Here is a 19339-nt window from a genome sequence, read left to right on the forward strand (position 1 = left end):
TGTTTCAATATTTAAAGGCAGCTTTCAGGAAAGATGTGAAGCAACTTATCTATGACTGTAGCAACAGGATGACAGCTTTAAACTGAAGGAGGATAGAATTAAATAAGTTGTCTGATTAAGCTCCATATCATTCTCTATAATACAAATTTCACTTGTCTTTCTGTGTTGATCACCCTCACTACATACGGTAATATACCTGTGTTTTCATTGCATTTGTAGTTGTCAATCTGCTTAAATGTTACAAATTCATCTACAAGAGAGCAACAATCTCTTATTCCTCAGTGTTTCAAAATTCGGAACTTGATTTGAGTAGTATCTGAACCGTCTAAAACCGGTATGAAAATACTTCATAGAAGAAAAACTTTCTTGTATGAACTGTCCATATCATCTGTTGATTATTTTCCTTCTGTGATAATGGCCAAAGATAAAGAAAAAAAAATAAGTAAAATGTATGCTTTTACTCAGTACCATGTTAAAGAGAACTAATGACATAGGAAGATATTTTCTTTCTTGTACAAACTTCCTGAATTATCAGTTCCCTTAAACTGATAATTTCACTTGGTCATTATTGCTTGAATAATTTTTTTTATTAAAGATTGGACACTTTACTATAATCTGCCCCAATTTAGGAATTGGATTTTTGTTCTTTTCCTGATGTTAGCGTTATAACTCTGTGACTATAGTTTATAATCTGTTGCAATTCCCAGGTGTTTTGTGAGGTCACGTTATTACCTTTTGTATCAAAGGAATTAGATGATTTAATTCCTACCCAATAAAAAAACATGCTTCCAGACTATTGTGTTAGCCATGAGGATGATAACATATTCAATGAGATAAAAAAATCACAATCCAGGTTATCTGTCACACTATAGTCTGTTCAACGTAGCAACATATTAGTCCTTTTCATTCTCTTTTGCTGTGGCAGTACTCTTACTAGATAGGTGAAAACTGCTTTTCTTTCCAAGACTGCAGCAGAAGTATCAACAACCAACCTGGAAAAATAAGTGATGTGCTAAAGCACTTTATTTTCAGTTCACCTGTGTCTAGGATCATTTGTTGTTCAAGGGAGTTATTTGTGCAAAGTAGTTATTTGTTCACTCATGAAATGTTCTACAAAACTCACAACCAGTAGTATGCAGTCCTTGAGACAGAAATGATGACTTTTTTTTTTTTCATGGAATTGACTAGAACTACTAAGACTAACTTCAATTTTATTAAAAATATGTTGAGCATAAAAAATAAATGCATGTTAATTGCTAAATTACTCTAACGTGTAGCTGCAATACCTTCTTTACACCTGTAATTCAGTTTGAATTAGCATCTGTTCTGTGTCAAACAGCAAATGCTTATGCCTTCTTTTTCAGTGTCTCTCTTCTATATTTTCAAAGTTTCTTGTACGACAGATCCAGCAGCTACCGGTTCATGAGGTCACCTTATTTTATTTGCCACTTTCTGCCTCTTTTATCTTCCTGTTTGTGGTGGAATTGGCCTCTTGCTCCTAGAACTTGGGGTCATTGTGATTTCTCAGTATTAGACTGTTCCAGCTTGGCTTTTGAATTTGGTATTAGATCTTCTCTTTCATCTTCATTTCTCTTAAGAGTTCACTGCAACTGGATGCTGAGCTCCCAGGGAAGAGTTCCTTTATTTAATCACTAAAGCAGTCTCAAGGATGGTCATTCTGATTTAAATAAAAGTATATAATTGCTGTATCTAAAGATACACAAAGACCTGTAAATAGGTTAGTTTTTACTTGTCTGAAAAAAGAGCTGCATTTGTAGACTATCCTGAAAATCCAACTTGGGGTTTCATCAGAAGTGTATAGTGTTGACAACACTGTAAATAAAACTGCAAAGAAATTTTGGCAGCAGAGAAATAAAAGCTTGTATGTTTTGATAATTAAAATGCGTGGTCTGTGATAATGAGCTTGCTGTCTTGCTTGTGCTAAACAGCTACCGCATATCTGCCATAGCCTTAAGGGAATGATTTTCAAAACTTTTTGTCTCTTGCTGAGAATGCTACTTAGCGCAATGGTGGTCATGGCTTTTTGCAGTTTTGGTTCTAGCCTGCTAAAAATTTTTTGAGACCACAATCCATTTCATTTAAAACAGTGCACATCTGTCAGATGGTAATGGTATGGTACATGATATCATTTGTTCTATCCTGTTGGTGTTTGTAGAGACATTTGGATGGAGAAGGGCATGGCTTTAAATAGGCTTTATCATTCTCTTTTTTTTTTTTTAAAAAAAAAAAAAAGTGTCTATTGCATCTAGCAACATCTCCCTCAGGCAAAATGGGTGTCAGTCAGCAGGAGAGCTGAACTGCTGTGTGTATTCATGCATATCAGAAGTCTTCAGTAAAAACCCAATATGTACTTCATTGGAATTGTTATTAAGTTAAGGACAGAACTGCTTATTTTTCAAGAGTTGAAAATTTCTCCTGATATGGAAGCAAATGTTAGTGCCTTCTCATTCCTTTGTTCATCTCTTTCCTGTGATTTGAGTGCATGAACAGACTTCTAAATTCCTTGTGGCCTTGAAAAGCAGCCCCACGATAATTGTCCCTAGGTAACGGGACAATTAAATATCAGATGGTATTCTCCTAAATCTCTGCATGAAACTGGCAGTAAACTTTTTTTCAGGAAACTTCAGATTTTCACGGAACTGGTCTTTTATTTGCAAATTATAAATCGGCTAGACACTCCTTCATCCTTTTTCCTTTCAGACTTTGAATCATGTACAAGAGAATATGTTCACAAATGTTCAGGTATGCAGTTTCTGACGTCAAAATGATCTCTATTTAAGAAACAACATTATTTCATTTCACATACCAGATAAAGGAGGAAAAAGCTAATTAAGTGTTGTGGTGTTGAAGCTGGCTTTTTAATTTAGTAAGTGGGATGTTGGAGACGTAACAGATTCATAGCAATTCAGTGGTATCTACTTCTAAATGATTAACCTCTGACCAATTTCTTCTATTACTAGTATGTACATACATAATTCAGTTTAAATGGATGTTCATTGTGTTAGGAATTTCATAGGTTCTGATCTTTTCTTTAATAGATGTGAGTACATTTGGTTAGGCTCAGGTTTTGTTGCTGTCTTTTCTTTTTCTTGACAAAATGATCAATTTTCTTATCATCTAAGCATGCAGATCCATACCTATCATTCTTTGTAAAACTAAGTATATTGTGGGATCAGATTCTGAACTCAATTCTGGAGTTACACAGACTGCTTTTATCACTCATCAAATGGTCTAAGTGACCCCAAAGTTTCATTACAGAATCGCAGAATGGTCAGGGTTGAAAGGGACATCAAGGATCATGAATTTCCAACCCCCTGCCACATGCAGGGCCACCAACCTCCATGTTTACTGCTAAATCAGGCTGCTCAGGGCCCCATCCAACCTGTCCTTGAACACCTCCATGGATGGGGCATCCACAACCTCCCTGGGCAGCCTGTTCCAGCACCTCACCACTCTCTCTGTAAAGAACTTAACAACCTTTGATGTACTGATTCACAGAGGATGTGTGAAGTGAGAGTATTCTTTGCTTGGTCCTCCTCTCCAATTCCACTTAAACAATGTTATCATATATAAAAACTTTGAACTGGCACTATCTGTGCAAACCATGGTTTTTTTGTATAAACATCCTCAGGGTAACTAACGAGTGAATTTCTAACTGTAAACTGAAATCCCTAATCTGAATTTTTGTTTACTGTAAATGTATAGCATCTTCTGCCTAGTGATGATCTGTAAAAGCTTAGATGCGCAGCTTTGTTTGTAGTCTTTCCTGGTGTAGTTTAAAAAAAAAAAAAAAAAAAAAAAAAAAAAAAAAAAGAAAAACTTACTAATTAACATTTATATTTAGATTTAATTCAACGTCTTATTTTTTTTTTTCCCCTCACACCACCCAGACACTACAGGTCTTTTGCAAAAGGAAGCAACAATAGATGAAGGCTTTTAAGAGGACTCCCTTCACTTGCAGTCATCTGTCCCAGTGCAGCTGTATTAAGTGTCTATTAAAAGGTAGTGGTGCCCCTCCAGAGTGAGTGTTTGTTCAAGCAAATGACATTACAGTAAACAAATTTAGCACTTCTTAACACAGAAAAATTTACTACTTGAGAATGTTATCACATGTGTTTATGTAAAAGCTCTTAAAGAATATAATTAAAAAAATGCTGCTTTTTAGATCTGCATTGATAAAAGTCTTGGCCCAAGTGTAGCTTGCAGAGCTGTAAGCAGAACCCATGATGTTCTGTAACATCCAGAGAGCATCTCATACCTTTCTCACAAATTTTGGTTATATGTTTTAAGTGAATTTGTATGCACAGTTTTGCATAAATAAGCTCACAGTACACATTTTGACTGTAATTGCAAAAACTTGTGTGGGGTTGCACTGAACTCTAAAATAAATAGATAATAAATGTGGAAAAAAAAAAACCACCAAGGGGGTAAATAATAATGACATAAACTATTTCTGTTCTTTGATTTCTTCTCTAGTAAACCCCTTTGACACAATGGGTAACACAAGAAGAAATACAGTTTTGTTCAGGGAAGACAATGTTTAAGGATCTTCCAGTGTTGCATTTCTGACAAGGCATTATTGCAAATTATCAGCAAGTTGGTAGGACTATTAAATATGGCTAAGTTTTCTATAGTATGTTTCCACCCGTGTCACTGACTGCATGATATAGCTGTATATTTCTACAAATTCTTATAAATATGGTTTAAATTGCACAAAATCCCCACAAAAAAGTGATACTGGTGTTCCCTGTTTCAGAAATAAGTAAAAGAAGCCAACAAACCATTCAAAAAAACCTCACTTCTATATTGACTTGTTTAAAAATTATCTTTTTCTTGGGCTGGGTAAGGAGTTGGGAATGTATGTGTACAATGGTCTTGTTTTAATTATTTGACAAAGTTTTACCTGTCACAGAACAATAAGGGAAAAAATAAGAGGGAGTTCTAATCAACTGAAGATAGTTTCTAACAACTGTCTTTACAAAAACTGTCACTATAACTCATCTTTAATAACATGCCTATGTCAAGCTATATAGAAAGCTATCTATACCAATCTAATTTAATATTATTCTCCTACAAAGCAAGAACTGATTATGCCAAATGTGTTGAGATAGTTTTAGAATGTGAATCAATGCAGTTCTGTAAATTTTTTTTCTTTTTCAGATCAGTCTGTTTATCTCTCAGGTATATTTTAATCACTTAAAGTAGGATTTTAAAGAATTTAATTGACATTGTGTCTTCATGGTACGATATATTCTATAAAATAGAATCTTTTTCTGTTGGCATGCCACACATTTTTGCATTAACAGAATTTTTACTGTGACACCACTATTAAACTGCTTCTCAAAGCTGGTTTCTTCTAAATTATATGAGCTTTGTTTTATATGAATTCATTTATGTCTGCTTGTAGTATATCAACAGGGAAGTTCACTTGATGTCATTCAATATAAGAAGTCAGTTTCTTAGGTTGTAACTTGGTTTTGATGCAATTACAAGGCATCTATCAATTGATACACTCATGTACTATGGACACAAATGTTGGTAATTTTTTTTCTATATAATTTATATTCTCTATCATCTGAGGCTCAAGCTATTTGATTGAGCACTCATAGTAGCCGCACTTGACAAATTCAGTTCAGGTAATTCTTTTCTGTTGCTCCTCATGTTCCAGTATTCTATCTATTATTGCAGGAAAAAGTATTCCCTTTTGCTTAACAGCTACCATAGGAATTATTTATTACATAAGTGGTGAAAGGAGAACTTCAGACTTTGTCATGTTTGACATTCCACCCTGTATATGAGCATATGATTATGGCAGTCATCAAGTGTCTCAAGAAATTGAGAACTAGATTTTGCATCAAGCCTTCGAAGTGTGAATGCTCCTCATTCTTATTTGCTTTGGTAGTAATTCTTACATTTATTCCAAGCTATTGTAGAAGTCTGTTCTAAACTTTCAAATTTTGCATGTTAACATGCACATTAACAATCTCATTTTCTAATAAGATTAACGCATTGTCACCACTAAGTTGAGTTCCTTCAAGTGGCCTCAATGAAGTTTCTATCTACATGTCAGAAAAATGTTTGTGATGAGGGTGATGAATTTCTGATGACCTCTGTTAGAAAACCATCCAAAGGCACCCAGATTTAATTACTGACTGATTTGGGATCAGACTTTTGCAAAGATATGCATTTTTGCTATTTGTCAGCTGTATTTTATCTCTGATAAAATCAGAGTTCATATCAGTTTTAGGAATAAGCGTTTGACAACAGAACACAAGGGAGAAAACATATATTCAAGTAAATCAATTAGATTGATTGAAATTTCCCAGGCTTTTACAATCAGATAAGCAGTGGGGTATCTGTAAGAATATTTGCTGGGCAGATAGTGAGGTGCTTTGTTTCTGTAGGGAGGCTTCCAATTTTGAAGGATGGAATTGTTGCTGTACTTTATTTTTTATCTCAGTTCTGGTGAAGTTTTCCTCATTTAAGAACGTATTATGATTCATTGGCTGCAAGCTAGGTAGACAGTGCAATGTAGCTTTTCAGATTTCTAGGAGCAAATTCTAGGCAATGGTCTTGAAGTGTTTTAAGCATGATTCTCTAGAGTGTGAAAGCATATAGGTTTTACGGAGATGGTCTTTATGAAATATACATACCTGTACAAAGCTAATTATAGTGATTTCCATTAAAAACAATCAATATTTCCTAAGGTTTTCTTTTACTTTAAAAGCTGGTTATTCCCTGTTTTGTGTACAGAAAATCAAACTTGCCAATGCAATAGTCTCCTAACGTTTATTGAACACTGGCCTCTTCTTGGGAGTAATCAGTGGAATAATTCCAGACAATTTCAATTTATCAAATAATTGTAAAGAAATTTAAGGGAGAAGCAGGTAGGATTTGATTCCTAGATTCTGTTGACATTTCCTGATAAAGGTCTGTCTATAATAAGCAAACATTTATCAAACAATGCAGCTCCTAATATAACTTAAAGGAGAGGACCATATGGTGTTTCTGTAATCAGTCTTTACTGGGACTTCGGATATAACTAGATGACTTCCTATCAATTTATCATTGCTGATAACAGATATCCTATTGCATCAAACAACTGACAAATGATTTTGTTTCAGTGTTGAGGTTGGTGTCTTGGTAATTCATCAGACTTAAGTATTGCTGTCATTAGTTACATTTCCATGAAAAAGCAGACCTAATGCTATATTTTAAAATGCTAAGGCTGGTTGAGTATTAAAAAAAAAAAAAAAAGAAAAAAAAAATCAAACCAAAACAAAAAAACCCAGCTTCTTTAAGGTATTTTGTTAAAATGTTTCCCATCCCAATGACTTTCAGATGGTGTAGCTAAATGTGTCCTTGGTACTAATAACTTAAAAATGTGTACTTGGATTTCTGCAGAAACATTTTCAATATCTCATTTCAAGTAAAATTACTCTTTAAACTACTTAAAAGTACATTAACATGGCTAACAACTCTTTTTATTAGAAGTATTTAAACTGTACTTGCACACCTTGCGTAATAATAAATGTAGCAAGGTACACTTCAGAAAAACAACTTGTAAATAAAGAACTGAGGCCAGCAAAACAAATCAAACAATTAGATTTGGGAATAAAATGATGCAATTGAGCTAGCTGCCTTTGATTATTAGGGACAAACAATCCAGCGTTCATTGTGGTTAAGTGAATCTTTCACCTAATTCAGTGGGAAAGTTGATAGAAGTGAATAGAAAAACTGAAAAAGTAAACGGGATGTGTCTATTCCATGTATGCATTATAGTAAGTTGGTGTAATAAAGATTAGTAATAAAGGAAAAATAGAAGACAAGGTTGAGTCCTTTCGTTAATTACTCTTTATGAGTAGCATAACAAGGTTAATAAGTGTTAGGAGCTAATATAATATCTTTTAAAACAGAGTCTTTGCATTTATTTCAGAAAGTTTAGAAATGCTGCTGTTGTAGGAACAAAGATTGGAAGTTCTTCTCCAGGAAACAGGCAGTAATTCAAAAAATAGAGAGCAAGCTGCTGTAATAAGAAAAAGAGAAAAAACTAGCAAGTAACATTTAAAAAAAAAAAAATCAACAGATGCATTGTACTTCAGGAATGCTATGCAGTGCATCATATGTCACAAAATATTTCTTAGCAGTCATTCAAACTGATAGAGCACAGTAAAGTGCTCTTTGGTAGGAGTGAATTCAGTAGCCTGAAGTGTAAGTGGTGAAGTTATAAAATATATGATTGTGCTACAATACTTAGAAGTAGAATGTAATGGAAACTGAAAAAAAAACAGGAATACTAAAACCAGAGAAAAATAATACTATAGGTTTATATTTTTCAGATTTATATTTCAGAAAGCTTGTTTTTTTTTTTTTCCAGACATTGCTTTAGTTCTTGTTAAAAAGCAATCTTCACTCCTTCACTTGGTATATAAAGTGCAGTCTTTTAACAATGTAACATCTACGTATATGAGATTTTTTGCAAATTTGATGCAGCATTTTGCCTGCTTAGTCGTGGTAGTAGTAATAAAAAGATGTTGTAAATCTAGAAGTTGTTTATCAGGCTTGTATTATAAATGATACATGAAAATTGTAGTATCTTGGAAATCAAAGAAGAACTTTTTGAAAACCAACTCCTCAACCGGAGAGGTAAAGTCTAGGATGGGAATAGCTTCCTCCTTGGTGCAAATGGCTACCACTTTGCAAGCAAAGAAAGCAACTCAATCTTCAGGAGAGCATGGAGGCTGCTAGATACACCAAGTCACTTTTGATCAAATGTGCTATCCATTTCAGAAAATACAAACCCAACTCACTGTGGATCACATGTTAAAATCCTCAAAAGATTCTAGAGGAGGGCACCAAGGCTGATAAATGGTGCTGGAGGGCATGTCCTGTGAGGAGAGGCTGAGGACACTTGCATTGCTCAGCCTGGAGAAGAGGAGGCCAAGAAGTGCCCTTACTGCTCTCTGAGAGGGCAGGGAAAATGATGGTCTCTGCTCCTGGGATCTGATGGTAGGATGGGAATTGCACAAAGATGTGCCAAGAGGGATTTAAACTGTACATTAGGAAACATTTATTTACCATGATGGTGGTCGAACACTAGAACAGGTTTCCCATTGGAGTAGTTGATACCTCATGCCTGTCAGTGCTCAAGAGGTGTTTGAATAATGCCTTCATTTATATGCTTTAGACTTTTGTTAGCTTTGAAGGTGTTAGGCACTTGGACTGGCTGATCACTGAAGGTTCCTTCCAACAAAGCTCTTGTATTCTAAACCTAAAAGTGGTATAACTAATCCATGACAGACATTAACAAAGCATCATTTGAGAGAAGACGCCTTTCCTTTACTTTCTTTTTATGTTTTCCTTGCTCTTTTTCTTTTGGACTTGTGTAGCATTCTGAGTGCATGTCAGACTACCCAAGGCTCCCAATAGCTGCTTCACTCAAATGGATTTATAAGAAGTCGCCTTATGCTCTTCCAAATAGAACTTGTAGAAATATGGGCTTGTCATTGACTAAGAAAATAATTCTCAGTTCTTTCGATGCGTTGGAGGCTTTATGTCTAAACTTCTAATTTTTTCTATTTACTGTAAAATTTTACACTTTGAGATGCTTCTTGCTAGAAAATTAAATTAAAGATATGAAACTATTATTACAGTACTGTACAGGAGTGCTAATAACATGAAGCATATAATTCTTAGGGGAAAAATTCCAACATAGTAGGTGATTAGGGTGGTATTACTGTCTGGCAAATAAAAATTACTGCAAACTGAACAGGAGCATGTAAGGATATTGTGGTGAATTATAAACACATTTGGCACTTGGGTGAATTTCTTTCTATGGCACTGTTATCTTATTTCAAACGCTGTAATTAAAATTGGACAAACTTTTGAATTAATGTATCTGAGACTTTCCTTCCCAAATGCATTCTCTGAAATCTTCCTCTGCCCTTATTTTTTTTATATGGGACAGGTTGAAAGTAAAGAATGGTCATGAAGTCCTGGGACTTAATTCTTTGGCTACTAGGCAGAAAGCCAAGGTCAAAATTAGTATTATTGCATAAGGCTTTTCTAACAATAATAATTATTGAATGTTGACCAAATATAACAAGGCTGGAAAAGATTTTGAATTCAGCAATTTTGACTGTTTCAAAATAGTATCTGCATAGACATTATGTGGATTGTGAAAGTCAAGACAACTCTGAATGAGTTTCATGCGTGCTTTATATTTTTTCAGTAAAGGAATTAAACCCAGGTTTGTGATACAATTGATAAGTAACAGAGAAGCACGTTTTAAGTGATGACAATAGATGTAAAGGAAGAAAGGTTTGCTTTCTTGGTATTCCAAAGGAACAGGGCAGACAGATTGCTCTGACTGTGTTTCTTTGCACAGGCTGCACTGGTTTACCTGTTGTAGGGAGCCTTCTTTGGCAGGGGGTTGGGCTTGATGATCTCTGGAAGTCACTTCCAACCCCTACAATTCTGTGATTCTGTGATAGTGCGGAGCCCAGTTCCCCTTGGGAAATGCCTGCTGCCTTGCTTGGAACTGCTGCGTGAACACTGATGCTCTTGGAGATTGAGAAAAGAGAGAGAACTGTCTGAGAGGAACTGGCAGAAATTGGCTCAAAATAGTTTAGCTGAGTGGCAAACCTTCTCTTTTGTAAGGGGAAGCTGTAGGAACAATTAAAAGAAAAGATTCAAGAGAGCAAAGCTATGTGCTAAACTTTTAAGTACTTGTATGGAGTTAAGGCGTATTTCTTTAAGGAGTTGGTACCATGTAAGAGAAAAATAGGAAGGATTTCCTACAAACTGACTTGTTCCATACTGTTTTGCTATGTATGTCTTATGTAAGAACTCAGTATATTTTCTTTCTTTACTGTCCTCAACGCAATAAGTAAAATGGGTCTCCAAAGCCTCTTAAAATTCAAAATCAGTATACTGTTTCTTTGAAAGCTTCTCTTGCTATATTATTTCATTTTTTTTCTTCTATGTGACGCCTGCAAAGTCAATCTTGAAGCATGTTCCTTCTGCAGTGCCTTCGATAGAGCTCAGCTCTATTTTTTTATTTATTTTTTTTTTTAGTGCATGAATTGAGTAACTGATAGCAAAAGCATGAACCCTTGATTACTGTAAGGAGATGATTAATTTAGCTTCCTGATGGTTTAAAGTATCAGTTTAGCTTCTCTAACTGTATGGTGATCAAATGGCATTCCCAAATGGTCTTATATTGACTGACAAAAAGTTGATTTCCCCAAGGCTGTTTTGACTAAATTTATGGCTTAACTGTGACAGAGAAGACTTTATATTTACGTTGAATTTATGTTTGTGTTACAATTGCCCTTCTTCTATTTCTTTGGGACTGACAGAAACAGCCTGTTTCTTTTACAGAACTGGTGAAGGTTTTTCCCATCTATTCCTTTTCTTTTGCACTGACCTTCTTGAATAAGGACAGAATATTTTGTAAACTAAGGATGAGGGAAGATACAATGGTATTAACTGTACCATTCTGCCTGTACTTTCTTAATAGTAGATATTAGTTTTAAGTTAGATTTTGTTGAGTTCTTAAGAATGTGATTTTATCTAGAAAAATGAGCACCCCTCAGATCAGCTAAAGATAATTACAAGACATCTACAAACATGCTAATGCATATTAAATGACTGTTATTAATGCATCGTTATTTGAAGTTGTTTATACTTAGAAGCACATTAGTACACTAGGCAGCATAAAAAGTGATTTTCTTGTTCTGTTCTGCCTCAAAAACTTGTAGCAAAATTTTCTACCTATTTTAGGTTGTCTTTCCAGGCTACAATAAAACATTCCCACAGAACATCATTTTCTTTTTGATGAATAATTTTGTCTAGTTCTCTGTGTCTTGTTTTCATTTCATTTTCAGCATAGTATTGTTATTCTTTTATGCAAAAACTCAAACTATAAAGATTACAATATATTTCCAGTTTACAATATATTCCAATATATTTCCAGTATACATTCTTCTTGAGATTTCAATATGAACATTTCATTTTATCTGTTTTTCATGCTCTGGCTGTGGTGCTTTTGGTTTTCTTTTGGATGCGTCACTGTCCTTGATAACTTCATCAATAGTTAATGGCTCAGTGAATATTCATGTATTCTTTAAAGAATGTTTTTATCTGGTTTTAAGGTTACATGATATGCTAAAGACATTTTCCTGTTAAACAGGGGTCCTTTGAAATGCAAAGTTAGATTAGTTGTGGTAACTTTCTGTTTTCTTTTAACCACTTAAAACATGCATCTCCAACATTTTGGCTTTCCAGGACCATGTTGTGTGAAGACAAATTGTCTTGGAACATATATACATTAACTGTATTATATTTTTTATAACGAAGTTGATAACAAAATTTATTTCATGTTTTGTATTAAAACCGAAAAAGGCAACAAAAACATAAAGCTATTGGGATATTTGGCTGTTTCTTAAAACTAATACATCAATCTCATGTGATGGAAGTGGTTGCAATTATTACTGAGTTCAAGGTGTCTATTGCATTTTTGAAATTTTTCTCTTCCTGTACTTTATCCTTGAAAATAGATGTTCATAAATGCACATACTTCCCAAAGGAAATGACATGAATAAGGTGTGATTGTGAAGTGAGAGATATTTTCCTTTGGTAAGACAGGTCTTCCAGGAGTCTGGTAAAGAAATACAACTGAATTATGAGTTGAATATCTGATTGCAACTCTGTACATTTTTTGGGGAAAATTCAGAAGTCAGCTGCAGATGAAGTCTCAAATAGAACAAAAAAATTGATTTCTTGGCAAACTTGAAACATATTCCCAAATTTCTTGAATAGAACAGGCTGCACAACTTTTACTGTTCACAAAAATGCATGAAATTATTTGCCGTAGCTTGAGCTTGCCATTAAGTTTCTTTGTTAATGCATTTATGGCTTGGAATGTAAAGTAAGTTGATTCTTAACTTTGAAGACACCTTTCATTCATTTAAATCTAATTCAATAAAAATGCTAAAGTTTGTGAGTCAGATTTCATCTTCATGTTCTGACACACATTTTTCTGATTCCATGAATGATTTGATTTAAATTTATATATAGTAAAATTGCTTTTGCATTTTACCCCTTCTTTACAACCTTGCTTCAGAAAAGTAAATGATATCCCTGTAATTATTGTCCGTACTTTAAGGAACTCCTGGAATTGGTGATGATTCTGTCCCTTGGACTTCATGAAATTCACAGCTTTGATTTGCATGATGTTGTGAATTTTTAAAGCATTTGCTTGTAACTTGTATTGATGTACAATACAGTGATATTTCATCAAACTTGAATTGCTAGCAGCAATAGCATCATCTATTAATTTTAAGTCCTTTTTTTTGATCATTCCTCAATGGGGATGCTATCAGTAGCTATATCTGGTATGTTGACAGAGGTTTAAAAATGTTGCTTTAATGTAATTTTTACTGCTTGATACAAAACAAGAGATTTAGTTGTCTCTTTCAGTGGCACCAATTCATTATCAACACCTCTAATAAAAATGGCAGGCTGAGCCATATCTATAGCATCAGTACTTTCATCTGTCACCACAGCATAAAATTTGACAGCAGCTTTACTCTCCAAATTTCTTTTGATAATTTTTTCCTAATTCTTGCACTTACTGGGTTATAGTCTGGTGACCAATGTTTTTTAGAAAAATATTGTTTTTTAAATCAGGACAAATTATGCCTGCCATGCTCTCCATATATTGCATAATAAACTCACCACTTCTGACTTTTCTTGCAATCAAAGTTGTAACCGCATAAGTAGATTTTATAATTAAACCCACTTGAGTAGTAACTTAAAAAAACAACAACAAAACTTTCTTGAGATGAGACTTCTCACTTCCATTGTTTCGTCTTTATCGAACTTTCCTTGATATACGTTCAATCTGGCTCATGTTTTTGCATTTAATTTTCAAAATGAAATCTTTGAAAACCGATTTCCTTCCTTACAGATCAAGCATAGTGCTATATTGTCTCCACAAAAATTACTCATATGTTCATTTTTGTTGAAAGCTCTTCCTTCGTTCACAATTTTTTTTTTCTTTGAGATGACATCAAGTAGGCTGAAATATTGGCAATTACTGCAGTTTTACTCACCAAGTGGCACAGGCACCAGTAACATGTAAGACCAGTGGGTTTCAGTTTCACTGTGTGTGGTGGACATGAGAGGTGGAGTTATTGCTGCACTTTGCCCTCTCCTTTTCCTGGGGAATAGCACACTTATATTGTGATTGTTGCTGAGTGATGGATTCAAGGACTACTTTGCTGTCACCTTCAAGCATTGCAGGAGACCTGGGAAGTGTCCTGATTTATAGGTAAAGTAAACCTTTCGGTGTGCTAAGTTCCACTATCATTTTACATTGTAATTGCTCATAACGCAGATTGTCACACAAATGAAGATATTTATTTGATTAAAAATCTTTTCTAGAAGGTCTATGAAGAGATGGAAGAACAAATGCAATTTAGGATGGAGAAGTTGTGCTATCATGCATCTTCTCAGACACTACCTACATGCGTCACACCAGCAGTTGTAGGCACCAGGGGATTTAATTAGCAAACCTTTTAGAAGGCCTCCTGCAGTTGGAAGTAGATTTAATATTTGTCTACAAAATTTATGTTTTTCTTAGTAAGGAGATAGTCTTGCCACTTGTCTTACCTTAAACTGTCTGTCTTTTTAACTGGGGATGCTGGTACCCCTTGATTATGTTAAATGCCATCTTTTGTCTCTGAAAAAAAAACAATTATCGCTGTAGTTAACTCAGTATGAACTTGAATCTTTCAGTAGCAGGGTCTCTACTGATGAACTTTGCAAACATACAAACCAAGATGTTCTGAACATGTCTGATACATAATAATAAGTGGTTATGCAGTTAAACAGTTCCTCATAGATTTTTAGTTGTTAAGGTCAAGCACAATCGTATTCAGGAAGTCTTGAGTGTATGGCATGTTTTTACCCTTAAGATCTTAGCAATAGCTGTCACTGAAACATGTGGACCTCATTATGATTATTGACCTTGTAGTTCCAATTAAATAATTACTTAGCCTTTTTACTCTTACTCTAGCTTATGCACTCCTAATACAGAAGAACAGTGAGTAATATACAGCATTCAGAATCAATATTAACTTTTCTGTTAGACTTGAATTAGATTGTATGTGTAGGTAATAATAAACTTTGAGCATTTGAATGGTCATAAGGTTTTAACTGCATGATTCAAAATAAAGTTACAACTATTTTGGAACATATGATCTTTTGTAAGGGCCTTCTTCTATAGAAAAGATGGTTATTGAGGACATGGAATTAATTTCTTTGGTGGTTCAGTTATAAGCAGAGTGCCTAGAATAAATGAGCTTGCATTTAGAGCAGTGAATTTTGTCCACTTCTTATAATGCTTGATTGATTTTATTATATTTATCAAATTAGTGGAAATTGATGAGTTGTCTTCTGTTTCAGAGAACTACCAGAAAATAGCTGCATTATTAGAATGAGGGGGAAAAAATCTTATTGGTCTGTCAGGAAGTATGAATGACTTTGTAATCATAGTAGAGAAAGGGAGAAAATTTTTTTTCGTATTAATCTTGGTTTAAATATATTTACAGGTAGCAAACCTGCTGAATGATTAAACTACCTTATTAGCACAGTTTACTTAAGGATAAATTACTCCAGTCACTGCAAGTACTCAAATTTTAAAAAGAAACAATTTACACTTCTGTAATTTTTAAGTGAGTAGAATAGTGGTAGATAAAGGCAGATAGTGGAAGATTTCACATACGTAGGCTGTAAGGAATGAATCTGAACTCTGTCGTGTTTATCTGGAAAACAGTTCCTTAGTACTTCCAAGGAAGGTAAAAAGTGAGCAAAAAAGCCAACCTTGTAAGCAGAACCTTTTCTGCCATGTTCTGCAGACTGGTCTCTAAGCCAGGACAGATAGAATTAGAGAATGAGACTGCTTCATGCTTCTTGTAGGTCAGTAGTGATGTATTTGGGTTTACTTGAAATGGAATGAACTTATTCCTGTTTTTTTGTCAGCTTAATCATCAATGAAAATATTCAGCATTTACTCATTGCCATTCATGTACAACTCACGTGGCATACCCTGGGTTTAACTTAAACTGATCTCATTGTGTACTTATAAAGTGAAAACTATTATTCCTAATCTCTTCTCAAAGTGTAAATGAAAGAGATAAGGATCCCTTGGAAGAGTGTAATGATACTGGTTATTTAGACCACGCATCCAGGTTTCAACAGTTAATTTTCAATTATCCCCACTGGTGGCACTAATTTTATAGTGAGTGTGAGACCATGTGCAGTGCTATTAATGATACAGCTGCATGAGCACAGTGAGGGTACTCAAATAATGCATTTCCTGAAGAAAAAAAATTGAAATAGCAACCAGTAATAATTTGTAACTTTTGCAAGCGGTTAGTGATTAAAAACTAAACAGCTAATGATGAAGAAAATCCTAAAATGAAAAAATGATGCTGTGCTATTTCTATAGGAGAACAAAAAACACAATGAACTGAAGGTTAACTTGAAATATTTTTGCCTGTTTTATAATTCTTTTGAACTGTTTGGATTACATACCTTCTAAATGCAGCCTGACACACCTGAAATGTAACCAGTTAGATTTAGTCTTTTCTCCCACTGGAATCATGAAGTACAGAATATTGTTTCTTGAGACAAAAAACTGTCCATATTAAGAGATGCAATTTAATGAAGAAGTTCAGATTCACAAAATTGCTCAGGTTGGAAAAGACCTTAAAGATCATCAAGTCTCCAACCTCAGAATTTGAGGATGAATGATGCTTATGACATACAGAGAATTCATTTCTAGTATCTCGTGAATGGTTGACTGTAGACTTGATACTTCTTGCTTATACATATGCTTTATGGTACTCATAGTGGCAGTTTTTTGCTTTTCTATCTTTTTCTTGCTGTGGCAGCTATACTGTGAGCTTTGACACTTGAGGAAAAATAAATGACCAGATGCAATGGAATGATTTTTAACGGTATACTGGGAGCAATGGAACATCTGGGCTAAAAGTGTTTGGAGTGCTGTTGCTGAATTATTTAAATCCAATTGAGAAATACAAGTCTTACAGCCACCTTCTTATAGTAGGAAACTGAATTGATACTTTTGGAAATGATTTTCAAATTAAAATGCTTAACAACTTAATTTGGTATTGGGATCATTCAGTTTAGGTTAACTAATTTTGCAGCAGCTGGTGATGGGGTGGGGATCTGATGTCCCTGCATACAGGTTTCCAAACTATGGGACCACCTGTGAGCATCTGATGAAGGCCTTCATCCATCTTTGCAGGTAAAAAGAGATCAAGAGAAACAAAGTAGCCTGTAGTTGTCTAACAGAGAAAAAAAGACTGCAGGTTGCCCAGAGCATTACTCTGCTTGTGCTAAACTGGAGGTTTCTGGGAGCTTGGAGCAATTTGTGATGCTGGGACCTCTAGCTTAGTCATGGGATTAGTGAATAATGAAGGCATGAAAAATAGCACAGTGAGTAAAATTTTGTCTACAGCATGTAATAGAAATAGGTATCTATTTTCAGATATCCTCTAGAGAATGCTGCAGCAGGAAAACCTGGAGAATGTAATTTTTCTGTCCTTACTGGAAGAGAACATTTTCAATAGGAAGAGGAAAATCTTGTGGTTGTCTGAAACAGTCTGACTGTGGAACAAGAAACCATTTCCATTATTGAAATAGACCTTATCCTGATGTACAGGTTTGAAGACAGAAGCATAAGAACCAAGAAGTGTTAGGTCTGGATGGCTGCTAATGTTCTATGCATTTGTTTTTAGACAGTTAATTGTACTCTGAATGCATAGTCATGTAGAAATCACCTGGTCAGATTACTTAGAAACTCTATGGACTGAATTCACTGCGAAAATAATTTTTGATTTAGATCATTGTTAGTGTATCTTTTCCTAAATATTTCACCTTTATGTCCTAAGTGGTTTTCTTTTCAGCCAACTTCTGGAGATCAACAGTTTTGTTGCTGGATTTCATATTTGATTTGTTTATTGCATGTGTAGATCAATAAGGTGAATATCAATAATAATGAATATTTTGCTCTAATTTTATTGATCTTTCCAAATATCTAAAGTTGGTATGTGAAAGCGGGTAAAGAGTTTGACTTAGATAAGAAGTATTACAGAGCTTTTGTTCTATACTTAATTCACTCCACTGACTTACATTTTGACTTCTTATGCTCATGAGTGGCCATTTATTGACCATTTATTGGTTGATATTCATTAATTTGGAAAGTAGGATTTAGATTTTTATATCCAAAGATTGTATAGCATTAGTGAGTAAATGCACATTTTTTTTTCTCTTATAGCGTGCAAACGTATTTAACAGCGTGACAGTTACAGAAAGAGATGAGCAAGAGGAAGATTTCAGGGTAAGTTATATTCCTTGTATGTCTGTTTACTGATTCAGCCAAATGTTGCTCTATGTGCACTGTGCAAGGTATCCTCTCTGAGCTATGGAAGGTCTCTTTCTGTTCCTCTATCTACTGAGGACACAGTGTCTGGGATTTTGCCTGCTCCTTGACTTTCATTAGAAGGGTCTAAGACTTTCTGGACTGCTGCTTGTAGCTAAAATTTAAGCATCTTAAAAAAAAAAAAAAAAAAAAAAAAAAAGTAGTTGATTACTCAGATCTTTCATGCAAGATAAAAGCAGGGAAAATGTAGCTGCAGTCCTAAATGCATGCTTATGACATAATGCTTTACAGAACTTGAAGTCTGGAAAACAAGTCACACTTCAAATTATTTTGTTTGTATGAGGAAATGTGCTGCAGTTTCAGATCTGCAATGTAATTTATTAATTTCCACCTCCCCTGCACCATTTACAATGTGGTCATAATTCTAATGCTAAAATTGTATTTAGAGTCGAATTACTGTCAATATCATTAATTTCTTCATATAACTAACATGATTTGGACTAATTTTAATGTAAATAGCAGACCTAAGTCTAAGTTCTTGCCAATAAGCTGCAGTTATGTATTGCTGGAATGGTTACTGCCAGTGGAAATGTCTGAGACAGTGCAGTTAACATCAGAAGAGGGGCTGTGTGAAGCAATAAAAATTAGCATAAAAAAATTGAAATGTATGAGACTGCAATTACTGTAACATCATAACATGGAGACATTGCAGTTGACATTGTAATGGCTTACATGTAAAAGGAATAAGTCAGTGAAACAACTTGAATAAATGAATAAAGCACTTTAATGGCATGATATTGGTTGGCCCAAGAATTATAATATTTTAGTGGTACTGCATCTACA

General features: G+C 34.5%; 1 long non-coding RNA gene across 2 annotated transcripts in view; it reads left to right on the top strand.

The window, feature by feature from the left end:
* Window positions 1-19339, top strand: part of LOC122157062 — a 245839-nt gene that overhangs the window by 134960 nt on the left and 91540 nt on the right. For both annotated transcript variants that reach the window (XR_006167765.1, XR_006167766.1), the window contains exon 3: window positions 18392-18454. This is a non-coding gene — a long non-coding RNA (uncharacterized LOC122157062). The remainder of the gene's footprint in view (window positions 1-18391; window positions 18455-19339) is intronic.

This window comes from Centrocercus urophasianus, unplaced genomic scaffold, assembly GCF_019232065.1.
Source record: "Centrocercus urophasianus isolate 14NV4802_14NV808 unplaced genomic scaffold, USGS_Curo_1.0 seq_13, whole genome shotgun sequence".
Taxonomy (NCBI): domain Eukaryota; kingdom Metazoa; phylum Chordata; class Aves; order Galliformes; family Phasianidae; genus Centrocercus; species Centrocercus urophasianus.